This window comes from Ornithorhynchus anatinus, chromosome 5 (genome assembly GCF_004115215.2).
Source record: "Ornithorhynchus anatinus isolate Pmale09 chromosome 5, mOrnAna1.pri.v4, whole genome shotgun sequence".
NCBI classification, from domain to species: Eukaryota; Metazoa; Chordata; class Mammalia; order Monotremata; family Ornithorhynchidae; genus Ornithorhynchus; species Ornithorhynchus anatinus.
In genome coordinates, this window is record NC_041732.1 from 75,906,711 (window position 1) to 75,931,222 (window position 24,512).

Here is a 24,512-nt window from a genome sequence, read left to right on the forward strand (position 1 = left end):
TAAGCAAATCCATGCCTGTGGTGTGAAACCAGCAAACACTCTCTGGTCAAGGGGCTTTTATAGCTTTGCATCTGTGAGCCAATCCATGTACGAACACGACAGCAGGGGTCACGATGATTTCATAGAGAACTAGAAATGGGGTCTGTTAACCTGGCTTGGCCTTTCACCATCAGAAAGCTTGGATGTGGTGCGGCCGGGATGGGCCTCCCTCCCTTCCACTCCTTAGGACAGCACAGTGTGTCACTGGTCTGGGCGAGAGGGCCTGAACAGCCAAGAGAAAGCCCTCGAAGACCTCAGCTCTCGGGCCACCTTACCGCCCTGGACCGAGGAAGGGAAAGGCGTATCCCAGTCATGGGCAGAGCGGGTATTACGACATAGTCCCCCGGCTCCTGCAGGGATGCTCCTTATGGCAGCCCGACCCGCAGTGATCACCCAGGTCTGCACCGGCTGGTGGTGTGGGACTGCCATCTTGGATATCGGCTCTGGGGCCCCGGGCCCCAAGTGCCTCCCATCGCAACGCCCTATTACTCTAATCTTTACTAAGTGCTTCCTATGCATCACTTTTACTGTGTGCAGACCACCGAACGGACTGCTTGGGAGACTACAGTAGAATTAGCGGATGCTGGAGTGGTTACAAGAGAACCGGACCAACTGCAGTCCCTGCTCCCCAGAGGGCTAACAAATCAATCAATCAATCAATGGTATTTATTGAGTGCTTACTGTGTGCAGAGCTTTGTACTAAGTGCTTGGGAGAGAACAATATAACAGAGTACCTAAGAAGGAGGGAGACCAGGTATCATAACCCGCTGAAGAGATGACGAAACTGTGGCCTGGAAAGATTCAGTGACTTGCCCAAGGTCACACAGAGGGCCAGTGGCAGAGCAGGGAACATTCATTCATTCAATCATATTTATTGAGCACTTACCATGTACAATATAACAATAAACTGACACATTCCCTGCCCACACGAACTTACAATCTGGAGGAGTAGAACCTGGGTCTTCTGAGTTGCAAACCTGAGCTCTCTCCACAAGGTTATACTTCCCCTCTCTCCACAGAGGTCTCACGCCCCCCTCCCCTCTCGTCAGGGGCGATCTCTCCTAGGTCTCCAGTTGCCTCGGGAGCTGGGGGCAAGAGGGGGGCATCGGCTTCCGTTACGATAACGACCATCAATTAAACAGGACGCCACATTCCTCTTAGTCACTCCTCTGCTGGGCCACTTGGGAGAAATCAGCCAGCACACTGGTGCTTTGGACAAAGGAGTGATTTTGCACGTGGAAAGTAAGATGAAGGGCTCCGCAGAGCCAGGGGCCATAAATTTCCCATTAAAGAGGGGAATCTCCCTTCAACTCCATCACCTCGGTCAGTCTGGGCGTCTTTGATCCGACATATTATTCCAGGGAGAGGAAAGCCTGGATGTGTGAAGTAATGGCTTCGTCGCCCCCTCCGGGAAGCCTGCAGCCAGGCCCCAGACAGCCTATCTCCCGAACAGGTGGGTGTTATCTCTGCAGTAAGAGACCCCTCTCTAAAATAACTTAGCAGCGTCTCCCTCTTGGTGCAGAGCGGTACTCTCCCAGGATGGAATGGGAAGTGAGGGATCTTCCCCGGAAAGAGCCGCTCCATTTCCATAGGCTGCAGTGGCTGGGGGCAGAGGACAGGGCGCTCCAGAAGCTCTCAATTGTTTTTAAATTCTGTTTTTACAAGGAGCGTGAGATTTATAGGCTCTTGAGGGGAAGAAAATGATGTAACTTGAGTAAATCAACAGGCCATTTATTTCTGGCCCTGTTTCCTCTCCGGCACTGGCTCTGGATCTAGCTTCTAAGCACTTGTCTCTCTGCCTCTCCCTCCCTCCGACCCCCCCCCCCAAAAGAAAAGCAACCCCCAACTGCAGACATTTTGCAATGACATTTAAAGGGGTAGTGACCACTTTTTTTTTTTCTCCTTCTCTTTGCGGCTGTTCACTTAGCAGCCTGACATGGCTCTTCCTCCGTGTGCGGTTCTCTCTTGGTGCTTAGGAGGAAAGGTTTGGTTTCCTCATCCACGAGCAGCCATGTTGTCCCAGCCTGTATTGGGGGGAGACGGTGATGGAGATTTCCTCTTATCTCCCCCAATCCCTATGCTATCCCTTAGCTGAGCAGGCTGTGGCTGTGGCTGTGGTAAGAAGGTAAGAATTGTATCAAATGGGAGACGTAGGGCAAGGGAGAGGAGGGTAGAAGAGGAGGATGAGAAAGAAAAGATGGAAGCTAAGTTCATGAAGTTCCTTGAGAAGGCACTTCCTGAAATCCGAGGTGGTGGGGAGCTGCGCTAGCTCCCTGCCACACTGTACCTCGTTTGTCGCCTCCTGTCAGCCGAAGCCTCGGATTGGCCAGAGGGCATGCTGAGACTCCCTACGTTCCAAGAACAAAGACCTCGGCCCACCCAACCCCGCCCAAGCCATGTCTTCGGCCACCTCTGGGCAGATGTTGGTCCAGAAGGAAGAGTACGTGGATCTGAGCAGGAGTGTCTGAGCCCTGAATCAATCAATCAACCAATCAGTGGTATTTATTCAGTATTTACTGGGTACAGACCACTGTACTAAGCATTCGGCAGGGATTGGGCCAGGAGTAAGGGTAGGATAGAGGCAAGGCCAAGGGCAGGGAGAGGTACGGGGCTAGGGCAGGTGTAGGGGTCGGGGTCGGGGCATGGGAAGAAGCAGAGGCAGGGGAAGTGGTGACAGGAGCAGTGACGGGGCAGTGGCAGGGGCAGGAGGGGTTGATGTTTTATCACATCAACGTGGACAGGAGTCCCATCTTCCGGAAGGCAGGCAGGGACAGGCTAATAGAGGACTGGCCTGTCTCATCTAACTGGGTTTTTGCACCTCGCCTGGAGAGGACCCACCGGGCCAGCTTCAGATGCAGCATACAGCACGCGGTATGCTGGCCACACAGCCTAACATCGTGGCATCACCCGGAAGTCTGCTCGAGTTCCCATAGCTACAGCATTTCCCTGGGTGGTGTCCGCAGGACCCACCTTGCCCTTGTCGTTCCCCAGTCCTCCTGGGCCCAGCGCAATCATGTCTCTTCTCAGGTCCCAGTCCTCCCTCCCTCACTGCCTGAGGCAGGCCCGATCAGACTCTGAGGAAGTGCTGAAGGGTTTTGGAAACCAAAAGAATACATGGGGGCTCCCTTTCCTCCCCCCATAGTGATTCCCCCATCAGGTTAAGGGATCAAACGAGGTGACAGGAGTGAATCGGACCCTAGGTAGAGAAAGGCCTCTGGTCTTCCAGATGATCACCTCTAAAGCCCTCTGTCCAAGGGAGAAGAATGAGCTTTGCTGGCACTGCATAGGGTGGGGGATGCAGACAGGGCTGAAGTCCTGCAGGACAATCTCAAAATCCTTCAATTCACCCTGGGCAGGGGAGCAGGGCAGAGCAAGATGGAGGCAAGAGACAAATACCCCAAATTTGCAGCTGCCTCACTGTCCCCTAATCTAGGAGAAGGAGATTTGGGCTGACTAACCCGATGGGGCTGGAGGTTGCCGGTCCCCAGAGTGGAGGCCAAGGAAGCTGAGGGGTGGTGGGGAAGGAAGGGGGAAAGCTCCCACAGGAAACAAGAGGTAGATTGAACAGTAGTTCACCTGCTGGGCTCTTTCACTTCCATTCCAACCTCTGCCCCGATATGGGCCACTTAGTGACTTGGTGCCAGGGACCCAGAAAGGCTGTTGGCAACTGCACAATCCCCTCTGGATCAGCCACCCTGCAGATGGGTGGAAGAGAGACATCGAAGCTTATGGAAAAGCCAAGGGAGGGGCTGGCAAGGTTTTTGTATCCTCATTTGAAGGTCTCCTTCAGCAGTTGCGGTCAGCTGTGGGGCCAAGACCAGCTGAGTGCCAGCTTCCAGGGACCTAAGATCCTGGAGGGCAGGAACTCTCTCTTTTTGCTCCCTAGCACTCAGTACAGCAATTTTCACCCAGAAGACAATCAGTACAGTGATCAGCACCCAGTCGGAACCCAGTACTGCATTCTACACACAGAAGACATTCAATTTAGCTCTTTGAACTCGGTAGGAACTTGGATATGGCTCCCGATACAGCAGTCGGTAAGCACTCAGTTCAGCGCTCTGCTCACAGTTGGCACGTAGAACAATGTTCTTTACACAGTAGTCGCTCAATAAATGTTACTGGTAGACAGACTGAGGAAACTTTGCTTTCATTCCCCTTTCTTCCCGGCTTCTCACCAAAAGTCCGTCTCCTGGATTTTTTTTTTTTTGGAGTTGAGGGGGGGCATTTGCTAAGTTCTTACTATGTGCCAGGCACTGTACTAAGCGATGGGGTAGATATAAGCTAATCAGATGGGACACGATCCATGTCCCACATGAGGCTCACCGGCTTATTCCCCATTTTACAGATGAGGTAACTGAGGCCACAGGGAAGTGAAGTGATTAGCCCAAGGTCACACAGCAGACAAGTGGCAGAGCTGGAATTAGAACCCAGGTTCTCCTGACTCTCAGGCCAGTGCTCTATTTACTAGGCCATGCTGCTTTGCAATCTTGTTGTTGTTCAGAGTCACACAGCTTTGTATAACCTGGATCTGCCTCTGGGAATTCAGAAGGAAATATTGACTTCTATCCCCTCCCAATTTTAAACCGCATTAGGAAGCCTTAATCTCTCCCTTAACCTTGGTGTGGAGGAGGAGGCTTTTTGCAAATACCATTTGATTGATGGAGACTGTCAATAGCAGACAGCGATCCCTCTCAGCACATTCCTTTCCCTCCACCCGGACAGCTTCCGGGTGGCTTCCGGGAATCGTCATGGAGGACGCAGGAAGGAGAAAAGAGCATGGGGGCCTTAACCTTAATCTCTCCATTTTAGAGGAAGACTTTACAATGAGCAGAGAGAATATCCTGACCCTCCCACCTGACCGTAGAAGCAGATTTCTTTGAACTGGCACCTGAGACCCATAATTCTGACAGCATGATGCTCCTTTGGCTCTTCTGCAGTATTTCAAGGAAAACTGGAAGTGAATGAGTGAAAAGGCGCCCTCCCCATCAAGCTTTTGGGTGGGATGTGGAGAGATGCTGGCAGAAAGTTCTGTTTCCTCGGTTCTTTCAGTGCTTTTCATCGTCCGACATCTGTCGAGGAAACCTCTAATGGCTCTCTGGCACTGCCTTCCCCTCACAGGTGAGATTTCATATCTGGAAATGAACCTCGGGGGCTGGTCGATGAGAGGACGATCCTGTAACCTGCTCGGCCTGAAAAGAGGCGAAGCAGTTGGATCAGGTACAAGAAGCAGGTGAGAAGCCAGCATGGTCTAGGGGATGGAACATGGGACCAGGAGCCAGATGACCCAGTCTTTGGTCCCACCTTGGCCACTGACCAGCTGGATGATCTTGGGCAAGTCATTTCACCTCTCGGGGCCTAGGTTTCCTCATCTGTAAATGGGGGTTATAGCCTTTATTTCTCTTATTTTTTTTAATTTTGTTTTTATGGTATTTGTTGAGCACTTATTATGTGGCAAACTCTGTACTAAGCACTGGAGTAAATACAATCTAATCAGGTTGGATGCAGTCCATGTCCCGCATGAGACTCACAGCCTTAACCCCCATTTTTCAGATGAGGTAACTGAGGCACAAAGAAGCTAAGTGACTTGTCCAAGGTCACACAGCAGACAAGCGGCGGAGCTGGGATTAGAACCCAGGTCTTCTGACTCCCAGACCCATGCTTTATCTAGTAGGCCCAAATGCAAATGGGTTTCACAGTCTTAATCCCTATTTTACAGAGGAGGTAACTGAGGCACAGAGAAGTTAGGTGACCTGCCCACTTAGGGAGAAACAACTGAGATTATTGATGGGAAAGTTCTCTGGGAAAAGGAAAGTGCTTAACATACACAAGGAATCAAGTGAAAGATTTCCTAAGATTGCACTGAAATTCTCCTGGGCATCTACTATTACTGGAAGTTATAGCAAAGGCTGAAGGAAAAGCATACAGGAAAAAAATCGTCAACTCCAACCAGATTATCATTTTCTTTAAAAATTATCTCTGAGAATGGGAATCACTTTTTCAAAGTGGCTGTTCCATTCCTCCAAAGGAAAAGAATCTGAAAAAAAGTTAACTCCAACCAGATAATAGTTTTCTTTTAGAAATAATTCTTGAGAACGGGAATCACTTTTTCAAAGCTACAGTTAAGCTGAAAGCAGCTCTCACGGCATCCTTAATAAAGTTATTAAAAATGCAATTCTGTGTCTTCCCTTGTAATTGAATTTCACCGCATAATTTCACAAAAGCCACACACACAAAAAAACTTGTAGTAAAAAACAGGGGTATAATTTTCTTCAATCAACTCTAGCTCATGACTGCAATTATCTCAAACCTTTCCGAACCTTTGCTGGGATACGCTAGGGACAGGGCTTGGGGCAAAAGCTTTCATCTGCCTCTCAAACTGTTCTTTATTGTAAGGTTTCAAATTAGCGCTAAGAGCAATGAGCAAATTTGATAATTCGATCTCAAATTAGTTAACATAATGTGCCAGGAACCACTAACTAGTGCATTACAAAGATGAAAATATATCTTTTAAAGAATTAGGATGCAAAGTTAACCAGTCTGTCATTTTGTTTTCTGGAAACATTTTTTTTTCTTTATTAAAATGAAATGCTCCTTTAAAAGGGGCCAGTTGCTGTTGGGCTATATTTGGGGTTTGGGGCAGGGGGGGAGGGGGGGAAGAGGGAGCAGAGAAATATGGGGGAGATTGGTGTACATTTACAGGAGCAGTGATGACCCAGACGAGATCTGCACAATTCAGGCATCAGGGACGTCGAGGCTGCTCTCAGGGAGCTTCTGTGGAAGCTATCGATCAGATGAATAAATAGGAGGCTAGGAGCAGATGTCACCACTCGGGATCACACCTGGAGAGTTTCCAGTATTCTACCAGCCTCGGCTATGGGAAGGACAGTCAACCAGAGGCCTACCCATTCCATCCCTAGTTTGGGCAGTGGCTAGCGAATGGAAGGCGATCTGCTATGAGTCAAAACTCACCTGTGCTGGGCAGCAGCGGCACGGGAGAGAGTCGAGGGTGGAGACTCGAGTTTACGGCGTGGAAGGTGGCAATGGTAAACCACTTCTGTATTTTTACCAAGAAAACTCTATAGAACCACTACCAGAATAGTTGCAGATGGAGGTGGAGCGTTCTGGGAGAGACGTGTCCATGGAGCCGCTATGGGTTTGGAAATGACTCGACAGCATGAGACAAGACAAGGAACTGATGAGCGATCCTCCACGGCTTTGGTAAATATCAACCTGGATCCCACCAAGGCTTTATCTGCAGGGAAACCCAAAAGGCTGGGGATCAAGAGAAGCTACATTGGAAAGAGTCTCAGCCCAGTTGCATTTGTCAGAAGATTTCTCACTCTCCATTAGACTGTAAGGACTCTTAGAGCAGGGAATAAGTATCTTGCTCTTTTTAAAAAATATTTGTTAAACGCTTACTGTGTGCCAAGCACTGTACTAAGCACTTTAGATACAAGTCCCTGTCCATGTAGGGCTCACCGTCTTAATCCCCATTTTACAGATGAGGTAACTGAGGCACGGCAAAGTGAAGTGACTTGTCTGAGGTCACACGGCAGACGGGTAGTGAAATTGGGATTAAGACCCAGGTCCTGTGACTCCCAGGTCCCTGCTCTTTCCACTATGCCACGCTGCTTCTCTGGTAGGTAGTGTCCCATCCACTTAGTCCAATGTCCTGCACTCAGCGGGGGCTCAGTAAATACTATCGATGGACTGATAGTTTGCAAAGCAGACAAAACGTTGGAGTGTCCTGTTCTGACATCTCAGAATTTCTAACCTTTTCTCCTCACTAGGCCAGAGAACTTGCGATTCCAATTCCTGATCCTTTTGTGAAAGCAGTGAGGTCTGGGGAGGATGGGCAAGTCTAGCTCTTTACTTGATGCTGAAGGCCCATTCCATCTCTGCCTCCACCCCCCAGATCTGGTAGGCAAGGCGGGGATAATCATTTGAGCTCTAGGCTCCAAAATGCTTCCTAGGAGATTGACGGGGTTGTCTAAGGGTAACGCCAGGCACTCCAGAGAACCAGAGGTTGGTTCACCTTCTGGCTGTATCTTATTCTCAACTCCCCCCCCCCCCAACTCCTTATTCATGCTGTTCTCCTGGCCTACAACTGCCCCTCCTCCAAATCTGCCAGATCCCCAGCTCTCCCCATCTTTTAACTCCTCCTAAAATACCACCTCCTCCAGGAACCCTCCAACAATTAATTCACAACAGCAACCCGGGTACATCAGCCCAACAGCCTGCCTCACCACTTGCGTACTTTAAAACGACCTTTGGCAATCAATCAAGCGATCAATCAGTGGTATTTATTGAGTGATCATCACATACCGAGCACTGTACTAAGTGCTTGGGAGAGTACAGTACAATTAAGGTGATAGTTAAGGAGCTTACAGTCTGGAGTTTACATAAGTACAGTCATAAAAGTGGTGTCTGTCTCCAATCTCTTTTCCCCACTTAAACTTTTAGATTACGAGCTCCAAGGGGGAACAACCATGTTTAATTCCCACTGTGGATTTTCTCCCAGTGCTTAGTTCAGTGCTCGGTACACAATAAGCTCTTAATAAATACTATTACACCTGTAGTCTAGAATTGTGTCCAGATGTAAATTTTTCTTTATATTTATCCAAACGTTTAATCATTTGCTCAGTCACCTCACGCAGACATGCTCGCCCTGCTTCCTGCTACTGTTCTCCTCCGGCTTTCATTCTCTGTAAATTGTTTTTGTATGTCTTCCCGATTTGATAATAAACTTCTAGAAGGCGGGGACTGTGAATCCTCCTTCTGTCTGTACTCTCCCAAGAGCTTAATACAGTGCCCAGTATGGAACGGGTACTCAGTAAATACCACTGGCTGTTGGGCCAGTTTCGTCTGATGGGGGAGGCCAGCTCTTTGCACAAAACTCTTTGGGCCCGGAGTGAGCAAGGCTTTTGATGGTGGCTGACGCCTCAAATCCCACACCGGGTGGTTTGCTTGGAGCCTTGGGGGGCTGCCCCGAGCAAACCCTGGGCATTTCTTTGGCCAGGAGGGTCGGAAAGAGTTTCAAAAGCTCTAGTGTTGCCCTGAACCAGCTACTTTAATCAGAGCTGAAAGGCTCTCCTGCCGCCCTCCCCTCCCCCGGCCCAGGACTCAGTGACAGATGATTCTCTCTTGAAACTTTTTTAAATGGAACAGAAGAAGTCCTTTATCTGTGTGGTCTGAGCCCATTTACTCCAGGAGAAAATTCCGGCTGCTGCCCGCTGAAAGCCGAGACTTGTCCTCTCATCTGATGGATGAAAGGAATTTGGAAGCTTGATACTGTCCCTAGAGATGCCATTCAAATCCACGGATCCATTCTACACGCGGGGGCTAACATCACTTCTCAAACTCATCTCTCCAGACTCCCCCTCTGCTTCGCCCACCCCCTCCCAGCCCCAATTCATCTCAAGATTCTACAGCCGCTCAAGGTTTACTGGTTACCCCCAGCCGGGATGCTAATCAATATAAATCAGCCTGACCTGAGGGACAAACCCAGCCTTCTATTGGTTGTCCATGTGAAGCTAAAACATGATTAGAAATAAATTCGCTGGGTATGTTATAAGTTGGAGTCCTTTGAAATGCTGCTGAAAGGATCAAATTTTCCTGCACGGGGGTTTGGAGGGGGTGGGGTGGGGGGCACTCTTGTCAGTTTTTATGTAAAGCATAAAGATGCAAACAGTGAGAGACAAAGACTGGTGTGCGACTTGGTCTCCAGTCTGCACAAAGGATGTCAGCAAAGTTTCTTTTGTTGGTTTTAAACAACAACAAAAAAACTGGTTAAGTGTTTCCTTTTAACGAGAACCAAGAGCAAGTCCCAGTTCTTATTGATGAGTTATATTTGTGTGCTGGCCCTTCAGTGCTAAGCTCTGGGTCATCTCTGGGTTTATACTTCCCCAGATCTTTGCACACGATAATAATTCAAGCAAACTTTAAAATCTATAGATGCAGCATTCCAGGATGATGGATTTGCCCCTCTTCCTGAAATTCAAATATAAATCCCCCAGTCTTCTGCAAAGGAGCTATGGCAGTTTGATTTATCTGAAAGGCTGGGCAGCTGCCCTGTAGACTTTCAAAACTTAGAAGCCAAAGAATGCAGCAAAAGAGAGGGTGAGGGTGAGAAGGAAGGAGAAAGAGGAGAGGGAGAAAGAGGAGAGGGAGAAAGAGAGGGGAGAAAGAGAGAGGAGAGAAAGAGAGGGAAAGAAATAGAGAGAGAGAGAGAGAGAGAGAGGAATAGGGAGGAAGAGGAAGGAGCAAGGTAGAAGGGAAAGGGGGACAGAAGAAGAAAAAACTATGGGAGAGAAGAGGAAGAGGGTCTCACTCCCTTTGCTCTACCCATCAGCCCCACAGCACTTGTTATATATGTACATATCTATAATTCTATTTATTTCTGTTATTGCCTGTTTAGTTGTTTTGATGTGTACGTATCTATAATTCTATTTATTTCTACTGATGCCTGTTTACTTGTGTTGACGTCTGGGATCTAGGGATAAATAGACCGTAAGCCCAGTGTGGGCAAGGACTGTGTCTCTTTATTGCTGAACTGTATTTCCCAAGTGCTTAGTACCGTCCTCTGCACACAGTAAGTGCTCAATAAATACGATCGAATGAATGAATGAGATGAGATAAGGAGAGAGGGAGCGAGAGACGAAGTTTAGGAAATGTGATGAATTTGCTATCGCACAAGTAGGTAAAAAAGAAAGAAGCCTGATCCGCTTTAATAGAAGGACTTTTCTCCCCTGACAGCCGGGAAAGAGTGCAAGGAAATCTAAGTGCCATAATCTGCCCTCTTGCCATCCATCTTGAATGGGCTATCTCTAATCTACACATTTCTCTTCTTGTGTGATGTTCTCTAGCTTTATCAGACAGGCAAGGCTGCTACTGTTGTAATCTATCCAAGATGAATAAGGGAGAAGCTGAAAGTCCAAGTTTCCTGCCCCAGATGTCCGCTGATCGCTGCTCTAGGACAAGGGCATCATTCCTCCAGACTGGTAATTGCAAAAAACCAAGCAACTGAACCTGAACCCAGAGATCAAAGAACTCCTGGAGACCGGGAGGTGGGGGAGGGACTTCTGGGAGAGTGAGTTGACTTTGGGGGTGAGCGAAGTCAGGCAGCAAAGAGACCCCAAACTGCCCTCCCATAGAGTCCCGAGCCGCTGGGGTGGACGGGGTGGGGGTGGGAGCGAGGGAGTTTGGAAGTCCTAATTTCATTTTCCTCTGTGTTGCTCTTAGTCACCAGATTAGCAATGTACACAAATGAAACCTACGACCGACCGACCGCATCCCAACCAGCTCCTCCACACTCTTCTTCCCCTCCCCCAGCTGTTTTCTTTCTCCTGAGGGGGAATTTGGAGTCAATTAAACCTGCAGGAAAGGGACCAAGCCAGGTGGACAGAGTGTGAGTTTTTGCCGGGCCAGTCCAGCTCCCTCCGGAGAACTCTGACGTACAAGGTCAAATCCGCCTCCAAGGAGAGTCTGTCCTTGTCTACCACTTTTGGACAAATATACCCAGGCTGCAGCAGGCTACCCTCCCCCAAATGTCTGGGACTGGGCTGAGATTCCCCGCCTCCCCCTGCCCCGGCTCCGTGTGAACTCTGAACTCTCACTGGAGGGTAAAGCCAATGTGGTAATGCCCCTTTGGCATTATCGCAAAACTCCTTCACTCAGTGTATTAGACGTAGCATTGATTAATGGATAGAACACGGGCCTGGAAGTCAGAAGGTCATGCTTTCCAATACCTGCTCCACCACTTGTCTGTTGTGTGACCATGGGCAAGTCACTTCACTTCTCTGTGTCTGTTTCCTCATCTGTAAAATGGGGATTAAGAGTGCGAGCCCCGTGTGGTACAGGGACTGTGTCTAACTGATTACCTTGTGACTACCCCAGCACTTAGAACATTGCTTGGCACATAGTAAGCACTTAATAAGTACCATAATTGTTATCATTATTATTATTATTGGTGTTTGCTGAGCATCACAACCGCTTCCAGGGTTTGACAGCAAGAGGCCTGGATCACTGGATTCTTTCCTCCTCATTGTGGACAGGGAATATAACATTGTTGGGTTGTACTCTTCCAAGTGCTTAGTACAGTGTCCTGCACACGGTAAGCATTCCATAAATACGATTGATTGATTAATTGGTATGTCCCGATGCCTTCCTTCAATATTAGTATCACTAGGTACGTTCTGAATACCATCAACAAGAAAAGCACTTAACAGAGCAACTACAGTGGCAGAGCACTATATTGGACACTTTGGGCACATTCAGGAGTAAAAGCATATAATATACATATTTATATCAATAATCTACCAATAATAACATCTTCCAACTCTGTTCTATTGAACTCTCCTAAGTGCTTGATAAAATGCCATCGATGATGGTTGATACAAGCCCTTACTCAGTGCTCTGCACACAGTAAGCGCTCAACAAATACGATGGACTGACAGTGACTTTCTGATTCCTGCCCTTGAGGAGTTTACAGTCTGAGAGGGGGAGACGGCAGGCATACTTGATGAGTGAGAGCGAAAGGAAATAATGCACACGAGTGAATGAGTCAGTCAATAACAGCTAGCCTAGGGATAAATACAGAAGTGTTGATGGAATAGTGTGACCAGAAAGTGGGGAAGGGCTCATCAGGGAAGGTCCCCTGGAGGAGGCGGCTTTCGGCCAGGGCTCTGAAGGAGTAAAGGAGCGAGGCTCAGGAAGGTTGAGCGGCAAGGTGTTCCGGGTGGGGCGTGCCAGCATCCAGTACTCCTGTTCTTCCTTGGGGATTGATTCCTAGCTCTCAGCCTCCCGGAGATATATTTGGATTTAGCTAGAACCCAAGGAGAGATCACTGCCTGGGCTTTTCTTTCCCTTTTCTTTTTTTTTTTTTCTTAACAAGCCAATTCCGCGTGGCTACAAAACTCCTTGGCGTTTGCTGAGCAACACAACCGCCTCCAGGAGTTGAAAGCAAGAGGCCCGGCTCACTGGATTCTTAATTTCCCTGCTGCATTTGACACCCGAATTCATTAATTAAGTTTTATAGCCAAACGGACAAAATTGTGCAACCAAACAATGTTTTCGCCCAGAATAGGTAATAAATCGTAGTGTTGGGTGTGCTAATAGTGTTCACATTTATTCCTATTAATGCTTCCTGTTTTTGAAAGCTGGGCCGAGTCCAGAGATAATGTATTACAAGCCTTCCTGCTGAAGGACTCGGCTCTGCTAGGCTCCGTTCCAGTTATAACTGGCAGCTAATACTTTCACACATTCACAAATCCCTAACTCCTCCCTGAGAGCAAAAGAGAGTGGAGAGGTTTTGGCTTGGGTCAGCAGATTTCAGAGTGTCGGAGGAATGAATGGGAAATGATTCAGCCTCGAAAACGTAAGTGGTAGGAGAGAGAGACCCCTCCATCCATGTGGGTGCGTGTTCAGGTATGTTGTGCATACATGTGAGTGGTGGCTGGATGCCCGGTCTGGGGTGTGGGTGTGTATTTGCATACCCGAATGACTATGTATTTATTAACGAGGTGCTTGGGGACACGATCGCTTGGCCAAAAATTACGACCTGGCTTCAGACTTTACCCCGAAGTCAGCCTCCACCCCAGATGCCTTCCAATCTCGGAAAGGAGGGTCTTTTAACGGGTCCGTTTCTCTCTATCGGGCGTGGGCTCAGACCAGAGGGGCAGGGGCCGCAGTGGGACGCGAGACATGTCATTTCCCTTCATCCGTGCATCGATCAATCAATGGCATTTATTGAGCGCTTAATGTGTGCCCAGCACCGTGGCTAAGCGTTTTGGAAAGTACGACAGAAGAGTCAGTAGACGTCATCCCTGCCCACAAGGAGCTTAGAGTCTACAGGGGGAGACAGACATTAAAATGAATACCAATAGGGTAAATACCTAGTAGAGTAGAAGGATGTGACTCTCGGTGCCTGTGGGTCTGGGGTGGATATCACAGTGCTTAAGGGGTACACAGCCAAGTGCAGAATCGGTGCGGAGGAACCTGGATCCTGGTCTACTAGCAGCTTCAGACGACTTCTGGCCCTGAATCCAGACCTAGTTGCCGGGTGGATTTTCTTCTTTTCTAATTCGACTCCGAAGGCTCGGTCGGCCTCGGAACCGCATCGCTCGGCTCTCCGCATCACCCCGGGCGCATTTACGGCTGATGCTTCCAGGCGCGACGGCGTCCCGGACCGCCAGGCCTCTGGTACCGAACAGAACCGCACAAGTGTCTCCCACACGGCTGGCGGTGAAATTCGATTTAAACAATCGCTCACCGCCTTTACGTCTAACCCCTAACGGGAACCGGTCACCGCGTCCCATTCGTCACGTAAGCACTACGACGAACGTTCGGATTAAAGATCGAATCATCAACTTCCGCCGGTTCACACGAGAGACACCGACGAAACGCATCCGTCCGCGCTTTCCTGGATACTATATTGCTTCCGGGAAGGAACGACGGTCCGGAATATTTTCGGTTTGATAAAAGAGACCCCGCTCGTTTCTTTCTTTTTTTAAAAAAAAAAATCAGGAGGTGGGCCAAGGGCACTCTGTGCGAGCTTGTGTATGTGTCTGTGTGTGTAAAGGAACCAGGCTTTCCTTAAGATCACACATGTTCAAAACCCACGTGCACTTTTCCTAAGTTATTTCTGGAAAACGTCGAATCTCATAACAGCAATAAAAGGAAAATATCGTTGCAGCCAAAATAAATGTCTATTTGGAACTTGTTTAAAAAGCCCTGGGATATCTGTGTAAGTTCGACATTCCGGGCTTCGTAGACGATCCGCCCGGCCGCGGACGGATACCGCGAAGAAGGGTCCGTTTTTCGGGAAGCCTTCTCCTTTGCTCGGCGGATAAATGAGAAGTCGGGGAGACTCCGAACCGCAGTAATAAGGACGGGGTCGGTTGAGGGCTTCCTAGGTGCCCAGCACCGGTGGGGCGGGCGGGATTCCCGGGAGGGCCTTAGGGCCGGGCCGGGCCGGGCCGGGCCGGGCGAGCGGGAGCAGGGTCACCGGCAGGGGGCGCTGGAGGGCGGGATGGGGAGTCGTCGGCCCGGGCCACGCCCCCTCCCCTTTTCCCCGGCAACGCCGGGCCCGTTCTCCCCAGGGTGGTCCAGCGTCCATCCCCGCAGGACCGGTCTCCGCCGTCCCTCCTCCCCTCATCGGCCGCTGCCCCCGTCCGGGGCCCGACGGGCCCGATGGAGCCGGTAGCCGCTCCCCTCCGGAGGCGGTGCCGATGAGGCCGCGGACTGCCCCCTCCCACCCCCCTCTCCCACCCTCCCTCCCCGGGATGGCTCCGGGACCGGCCGGGCCTCCCGCCCGCCCCGCCGACACGCTCCCCGCCGCCCCGACTTTCTTTTCCATTGTCGCTTGTTTGTTTGCTTCCCCGAGGAAAAAAAAAAAAAGGAAGGAAGACGGCGACGCTAGACGCGGAGGGCCAACTTCTCTCCCACCGGGAACGGGATCTTGTAACACTGGAGCGATTGTTGCAGGAGCGATCTGGTTTTCATTAGCGGGAAGCGCTGGGTCCAATTTCTGCTCCGGACTGACTGTGCGCGCTCACAGACCCCCTCCCCGTCCTCCCCGTCCTCCCCCCCCCCCCCCCCCATCCTCCCACCCCCGGGCGGCCGGTTAACCCCTTCCCCACCTACCCGGGAGCCCGGCCGGGGAAGGAGCCGGGGAGACCCGGGAGTCCCCGGTCCCCGCGTCGGAGGACGGGCCGGGCCAGGTCCTCCGCCCCCTCCCCATCCCCGGGGTCGGGGTCAACGGCACAGAGACCCTCTTGTCTATGATCTCGGACGGGAGGGAATTCGGAGAGGAGCGACCCGAATAATTAAAGGGCAGGAGGGGAATGACTGATGAGGAGGAAAGATGAAACGCGCTGGATGTGCAGTTTGGCCAAGGGATGACTTAGTCCGGGGTGGGGGATGAAACTGCTGTCTGCAAGTATCTATGGGGTGAAAACTCCAGGGAGGAGAGGGAGTCGTTGAGGCCTAGGACGGCGATGAGTAATGGGATGGAGTTGAGGAAAGGAGTCCGGCCTGGACTTGAGGGCGGGCTCCCCCGTCCCAACTCCCCCCCCCCCCCCCGGACCCCCTGTATCCCGGGAGTGGGGGGTTGGTTTGGCCAGAGGTGCTGCGATGACCCATCCTTTGGGGGAGTTGGCTTGCTATGGCCCAAAACACTGGGAGACAGGAGAGGAGGGCTGGATCCGGCTTGGCCTCCCCCTCCCCGGGCTGGCGATAGGCTTGTGCGAACGACAGAACACGTGGACCCTGGCCCTGCCAACGGCCAATTCAAGGCCCCGCGTGGACGCGGGAGAGTCCCCGGGTCTGGGCCCAGGGATTTTGCATTTATCGACCTCTCTCAACGGGTCACAGTAGAGTCAGATGATAACAATTTCTGAAGAGGATTTTAAGGCTCACTCGCATTTGAGAAATGTCAGTATGACATTTTTCTAGGGGCATTCGGGGTGGGTTTGTTTTTTTAGGTATTGAGAGTATTGTGAATTTGTATATCCTGTTTCGTCTCTCATCTCCATTAGTTTCTTTCTGGGTCTCTTTGTCCTCTCTTCCTCTTTCTCCCTCTCAGCCTCACCCCCTCTCCTTCTTTCTCCTTGTGTCTCCCCCCTCCCTTCCTCTTTCACCCTCCCTGACCCCCACAAACACACGCACACACATTTGTGTTTCATCCCCAAACACCCAGACTCTGAGGTTAAAGAAATTCCTGCCACGTGGTCACTCTTAGCCAGATGGAAGCGCAATGACCCGGCTGTGATAACCTCAGACGGGCTCTTCAGTCTGTCTGTGCCTGATTAGGATGGAGTGAAGCAAGAGGAGGAGGTGCTGACTGCATCTACTAAAGAAGTCTAGATTTTTAGAAACTCTAAAATGCACCATTTCCCTCCCTTCTCCCCTGTGTTCTGCCCTGCCTAATGCCAACGGACTATAGTTCTAGTTTCAGGACCTCTGCTCCTTCGGCTTTCTCTGCGTCCCCCTCTCTCTCCCCTCTTCCCCGCCACCCTCTTCCCCACTGCTTCCTGTTGGGGAACTCCCCCTTTATGTGTTTCCCCTTCTGAGGAAGCTGTGGATGCAGCTTGTTAGATGACACTGCCAAAACCCCCAATCTGACCAGTGGTGCACCCACTTGAGACCCAGGCATCCCCCCTTCCCCCCCCAACCAACTCCTTCTAAGACTGGCTTTGTCCGTCCCCCCCTCCCCGCAACCCCTACTCCCCTGCTTCATTTTCCATGTTTCACAGCCAAGGAAGATGAAGGAGAAGAGGGTGAATTTAAAGCTCTAGAGTGGGCTCAATGTGCACATTCTTTGATGTGGCGGTGGGGGGAGGGGGAACTGTTGGCCAGTAAAGGTGAATCTGGACCTATATCCAAGAGGAGGAGGTTCCTCAGAGAGCCGGTGAGAAGCTATGGATTAGCGCTAATGCCCGGAGCAGGGCCAGGGACTGGGTCATCCTTCTCCTTTAGGCCACTGTCCCTATTTTCACAAGGCCCTGATTTCCAGCAGAACCCCCGACTAAGGCTTATGGCAGACAGCGGGTTAAAAAATAGGCGGAAACTGCAGAAAAATAAATGGATTCAAAAAGGACATGTAGCAGCTCACCCAGGGAGAGCATCGTTCACATGTCCGTTCAAGGGCAGGACGGGCACCGGCAGAGGCCTACAGCTGGCACATCCAGCCGGCCGCTGGCAATCCAGGCATGTGCTGCCAGCCTCACCCTCCCTTCCACAGGGAAAGGTAGGAAAGCTCAGGTTGGGAATCAGAGGGGACCCAGAGCCTCCGGGGGTCTTGTCACAGGTGCCAGGACTGGATAGCTGGGTCAGTTTCTGGCTCAGTATATGCACAGTGGTGTCTAATAGAGCCACAAGTTTACACTTTCGCATATTCTCATTTTATCCTCACTGTATTTCAGAGAACTGAAGCCCAGAGAAGATTGGCCGACCGCACAGCTGGCCAGTGGCTGAGCTGGAACTAGATCCTGGGTCTACCGAATAATAATAATAATAATGATAATAATTATGGTATTTGTTGAGCACTTACTATGTGCCAGGCGCTAAGCAATGGGGTGGATATAAGCAAATCAGGTTGGACGCGGTCCCTGTCCCACGTGGGACTCACAGTCTCAATCTCCGTTTTACAGATGAGGTATCCCAGGCAAAGAGAAGTGAAGTGTCTTGCCCGAGGTCCCACAGCAGACAAGTGGCGGAGCTGGGACTAGAACCCATGACCTTTCGATTCCCAGGCTCATGCTCTATCCACTAGAGTTTCATGTTCGTACCCTGTCAACTTCCCCAGGGCAGTGCCCCGGTCCCCTCCTCCCTGGCCCATGCTCTCTCCACTAGAGTTTCATGTTCATACCCTGTCAACTTGCCCGGGGCAGTGCCCTAATCCTCTCCTCCCGTTGCAACCCTCAGTGCCCACGTCAGAACTACATCCAGGGGACAACCAATCCAGACCCTTGTCTCTCTAAGTGCAGTTGGCACTGTGAATCTTCACCGCATGACCTGCATTACCCATTTAAAGCAATCAATCAATGCTATTTACTGAGCGCTTACTCTATGCAGAGCATCGTATGAAGCACTTGGGAGAGGACGATACAATAGAGTTTGTCGACAAGATCCCTGCCTCCAAGAAGAGTACATCTAGAGGGGGAGACAAACAATAAAATAAATTACAGATAGGGGAAATGAAGCACTTGGGAGAGTTACGATACAGTAGAGTTGGTAGACATGATCCTTGGAGCGGAAGACAGACCATAAACTAAATTACTTGATAGGGGAAATGGTGAGTGTAAAGACATGTATCTAAGTGAAGTGGGGAAGAGGGAGGGATGAATATCGAGTGCTCTGTGGGTACAGACAGATCCAAGTTCATAAGAGATGCGGGAGGGTCCCCGTACACCGCCCAAACCCATGAGGCGACTGGTGGAAAGAACTTCTTTCTGCTTTTACCTAGGGACCAGTTGAACTCCTCCCGCGATGTGGAACAGCTGGAGAAATCCTCCATTAACACCTCCCCTGTTGGGACCCAATGGACCTCTTTACTCAGGGTTTACTGGGTAACACAAACCCTGTGATAGGTCTCAAAGTTGCTTGACGGCAAACAGGTCAATAGAGATTCCACTATTCCCGAGGGCCTGATTTGTTTGCACCACTTCCTGCTTTTTCCTTGCGTTTCCTCCGGCTTCCACTATCTGTCAATAATTTCTGCCTGTGTTCCCTGCGAGATTGTTAGCTGCTTGTCGGTGTGTCTCGCTTCTGTGGGAGTCTCCCAGATGTGAAGGACAACACCTAGCACTAAATAGGGGCCCGAAAAATGCCACCGATCGATGGACACAGTCCGGAAAGAGGAGGGAAGGGAATCAGTAAGACCGCTGCTCCTGGGGACTGCTGGGCAGTCAAAGGTTAATCTGGGAAGACTTCCCGAAGGAGGTGGGGTTTTTACTGGGATGCCAGCCAGGCTGCTTCCCGCAACTTGGGCTGACTGTCTTTCTGGCCCAAGAAAGCAGGTGGGGCCTTCAGAAGACACAAGTGTGTGGGGGCTCCCCTCCCATCTGGAATGTCTCTCCTGCACACTGCCCAAACAATATACAGAGGTGTTAGCTTTTATGGGGGCGCCGAGAGGGAGAGAGGCACGCTCAGGGCTCCGGGGGAAACCCTTCAAGATGTGCAGGCCTGATGGTCCCCACTGGTGGTTTCAACATTCCGCAGAGCCCTGGGGCTAAGGACCACACAACACCGTCTGCAAAATTCAGACGGAGAGAGAGAGAGTGGATGAGGTGGCACGTTTCGGGTCCCGGAGAGAGCCATAAGGGCCAGGAATGAGGTCGTCTGGGTCCTGCCGCCTCTACTGTAATTTTGGCTCCCTGCAGGGGTTTAAAACCTGTCACTTTTACCAGGGGTAAGCTCACTCGACACTTACACAAAGGAAGGTTTCACAAGGGCCCAGCGACCCAGCGATACAGGGCTGTTTTCTTTCTTTTTTTTTTAAAGATTCCTAAAATATTCCCAATACCTTAAAAGGCCTTTGTGAAATTTATATCCTCTAGGAAAAAAAAAATCAAAATCACACATTCAGACGTCCTCGGGTGGAGGGAGAGATTGGATTCCTGCGTCCTGAAAGCAGTGCTTGCAGCTTGCTAAACCCCCCGGTCGTTTAATCTATTAATACCTCCAGGATAACAATAACAGGTAACAGAGTCTTACTTTGATAGGACACTTTGCATTCCAAAGAATCTCAAAACACTTTACCGTCTAAAGTGGCTCTTGAGACAAGTGTAAGTGTCAGGAGTCTAATTCTCCTGTGAGTCTGTCATGGCCCTGAAGTGAAGGATGGATTGGGCAGGAGGACATGTTAAACTAGGATTTCAGAAGTCACCGAGATAGAAGCAGACAGAGGTGGGCCTTGGGGAAAGGGGTTTTGGGTGAATCATGATGAGGAGGTTGATATTGGGGTCCCAGTTCCTCATCTCTAGACTGTAAGCCTATCGTGGGCCGGGAACATGTCTGTCAACTCTGTTGCACTGTGCTCTTCCAAACGTTTAGTACAGTGCTCGGCACCCAGGAAGCACTCAGTTATTACCACTAATGATGAGGAAGAGAAGTGATAATCAAATTTCTGAAACACAAATTCTTCACATCCTTAATAAATATGTTCTGTTTATGTCTTACTGACATTCTAGACTATAAGCTCGTTGTGGGCAGGGATCGTTGGCTTCATGGACTCCGTCCTCTCCCGGTTCTCCTCTTACCTCTCTGGCCGGTCATTCTCGGTCTCCTTCGCTGGAGCCTCCTCCCCCTCCCACCCTTTAACTGTTGGAGTTCCTCAAGGGTCAGTTCTTGGCCCTCTTCTGTTCTCCATCTACACTCACTCCCTCGGTGAACTCATTCGCTCTCACGGCTTCAACTATCATCTCTATGCAGATGACACACAGATCTACAACTCTGCCCCGTCCTCTCCCCCTCCCTTCAGGCTCGTATCTCCTCCTGCCTCCGGGACGTCTCTACCTGGATGTCTGCCCGCCACCTAAAACTCAACATGTCCAAAACTGAGCTCCTTATCTTCCCTCCCAAGCCCTGTCCTCTTCCTGACTTGCTTATCACTGTGGATGGTACGACCATCCTACCCATCTCTCAGGTCCGCAACCTCGGTGTCATCTTTGACTCAGCTCTCTCATTCACCTCACACATCCAATCCGTCACCGGGACCTGCCGGTCTCACCTTTATAATAGCGCCAAGATCCGCCCTTTCTTCTCCACCCAAACGACTATCTTACTGGTACAGGCTCTCATAATATCCCGGCTGGATTATTGTGTCAGCCTTCTCTCTGATCTCCCTTCCTCCTGTCTCTCCCCACTCCGGTCTATTCTTCATTTTGCTGCCCGACTCATCTTCCTGCAGAAACGCTCTGGGCCTGTCACTCCTCTTCTTAAAAGCCTCCAGTGGTTGCCTATCGACCTCCGCATGAAACAAAGACTTCTCACTCTTGGCTACAAGGCTCTCCATCACTTTGCCCCCTCCTACCTCTCCTCCCTTCTCTCTTTCTACTGTGCACCCCGCACGCTCCGCTCCTCCGCCGCCCACCTCCTCACCATCCCCCGTTCTCGCCTATCCCGCCGTCGACCCCCGGGCCACGTCCTCCCGCTGTCCCGGAACGCCCTCCCTCCTCACCTCCGCCAAACTAATTCTCTTCCCCTCTTCAAAGCCCTACTGAGAGCTCACCTCCTCCAAGAGGCCTTCCCAGACTGAGCTTCCCCTTTTCCCTCTGCTCCCTCTGCTGCCTCTCTACCCCCCCTTCACCTCCCCTCAGCTAAGTCCCCCTTCCCCCCGCTTCCCTCTGCTCCTCCCCCCTCCCTTCACCTCCCCTCAGCACTGTGCCCGTAAGCTCATTTGTATATATTTTTATTACCTTATTAATTTTGTTAATGAGATGTACATCACCTTGATTCTATTTAGTGCTATTGTTTTAATGAGATGTACATCCCCTTGATTCTATTTATTGCTATTGTTTTCGTCTGTCTCCCCCGATTAGACTGTAAGCCCATCAATGGGCAGGGACTGTCTCTATCTGTTTCCGATTTGTACATTCCAAGCACTTAGTATAGTGCTCTGCACATAGTAAGCGCTCAATAAATACCATTGAATGAATGAATGAATTGTCTCTCTTTGTTATTGAACTGTACTTTCCGAGTACTTAGTACAGTGGTCTGCACACAGTAAGTGCTCAATAAATACGACTGAATGAATGAATCGATAAGAATAACACTTCTTATAATTATAAGAACACGGATATTTATTAAGCTCTTACTGAGTGGCAAGCACTGAGCTAAGTGCTGGGGGAACATCAGGATCATCAGATCGGACTCAATCCCCATCACATATAGAGCTCTGAATCTAAGGGGGATAGAGATAGGTATTGAATCTCCATTAAAGAAGAGGAAACTGGGGGGCCGAGAGGTTAAGTGACTTGCCCAAGGTCTCACTACAGGACAGTGGCACAGCCTGTGCTGGAACGTGGGTCTCCTGACTCCCAATTTGAGCTCTTTTCCCTAGACTTATGCAGATACTATTATTATTTGTGGTAGCTGTTAAGCGCTTCCCATGTGCCAAGTACAGTTCTAAGCATTAGGGTGGATACCAGAAAATTGGGGTGGACAGTCCCTAACCAACATGGGGCTCACAATCTTAATCCCCTTTTTAAAGATGAGGTTACTGAGGCATAGAGGTGTCCTCAAGGTCAAACAGCAGACATGTGGCAGAGCCAAAATTGGAACCCAGATCCCTTTGCCTCCCAGGCCCGGATTCTATCCACTAAGACACGCTGCTTCTCAACTCACCATCTCCAGCCCTGCTCTCTCTCCTTCTCTTTTGACTCATATTTCCTTCTGCTTTCAGTACATCTCTACTCGGGTGTTGTGCCGACACCTCACAATACCTTATTATTGAGCGTTCCCTGTGTGCGGAGCAGTGTAGTTAGTGCTTCGGAGAGTACGATATAACAATAAATGGACACATTCCCTGCCCACAATGAGCTTACAGTTTACGGGGACCTAGACTGTAAGCATGAAACAGAAATTCCTTACCTTAGGCCCCCCTCCTACCTCACCTACCTGATTTCTTATTATAACCTAGGCTGCACACTTTGCCAACCTACTCACTGTACCTCAATCTCATCTATCTTGCCACTCAACCCTCGCCCACATTTTGGCTCTGCTCTGAAATGTCCTCCCTCTTCATACCTGACAGATGACCACTGGCCCTACCTTCAAAGCTTTTTAAAAAGCATATCTCCTTGAAGAGGCCTTCCCTGACTAAGACCTCATTTCTTCTTCTCCCACTCCCTCTGTGTCACCCTTCTACTTGGATCTGCACTCTTTATCCCACCTCCCTCAACCCCACAGCACTTATATACATATCTGTAGTTTATATTAATGTCTGAATCCCCCTCTAGATGGAAAGCTCATTGTGGGCAGGGAATGTGTGTACCAACCCTGTTACATCGTACTCTCCCAACATCTTCATCGGATCATTGTGGGCAGGGAAGGTGCTTACCAACTCTGTCGAGTTGCACTCTCCCAAGTGCTTAGTACTGTGCTCTGTACACAGTAGACACTCAGTAAATATTATTGAGTGCCTCCTGAATGTGTGGCACTGTAAGCGCTTGGCAGATTACAATTGGATGCAAGACACAGGCTGACCGATTTTTCAATGAGCCGGATCACGGAATTGGTGGATTCTGACTTCTGAGTATGAAACTTAGATTTCTACCACCAAATGGCAAAACCAGGGGCAGGGAAAATCACGATCGAAAAGTTTCCGCCCCGAGCAGCAGTGGTTCAATGCTGTATTATAAGGTCGGTGCCTCCGGGATTCAGGGGAGAAACTGAATGGTTAAAAATGAATGAATGAAATGCCCTAGAATACAAACAAATCTGGAAAAAAGTCAAACCGGCTGCATTTTAAATGCAGTCTCTGTTCGGTAGCTGCTGTCAGCTGGATGGCTCTCTTAATATCTTTTCCAGGTCTAACTCTGGGTTGAAGAGCGGTAAGGTTTTCTCTTCTCTGGGAGTCTGAGCTAGCTGAAATGAGACGCGGCGCTCCATCATAAATGCAGCATAAAGGTGGCCCTTGTCATACCCACGGTCAGGAATACGCTACTGTCAAAAACAGCAATTGACAATTTTTCTTTTTTCCTAGGATTCATCTTTCCATCAGTCCAGAATAGCGTGACAAGCTTTTGGAGGCCCAGAGATTGAAAGGGGCCTACTGAAGGTCACACAGCAGGCCAAGGACAGAGCTGGGGATAGAACCCAAGTCACCTGGCCAGCAGCCCCACACTCTGTCCTACAGTCACACCGCTGCCAACCATCCTATCTGCCCATCTCACCTGGTTAGAAATTCTGTCAGCTCCTTGAGGGTAGGGAACATGGCTCTTGCTCTCCCAAGTGCTTAGTCCACAGCCTCT

At 50.1% G+C, this 24,512-nt stretch overlaps 1 protein-coding gene across 1 annotated transcript in view; it reads right to left on the minus strand.

Moving 5' to 3' along the window:
• Positions 1-24,512, minus strand: part of PRDM16 (PR/SET domain 16) — a 627,415-nt gene that overhangs the window by 170,404 nt on the left and 432,499 nt on the right.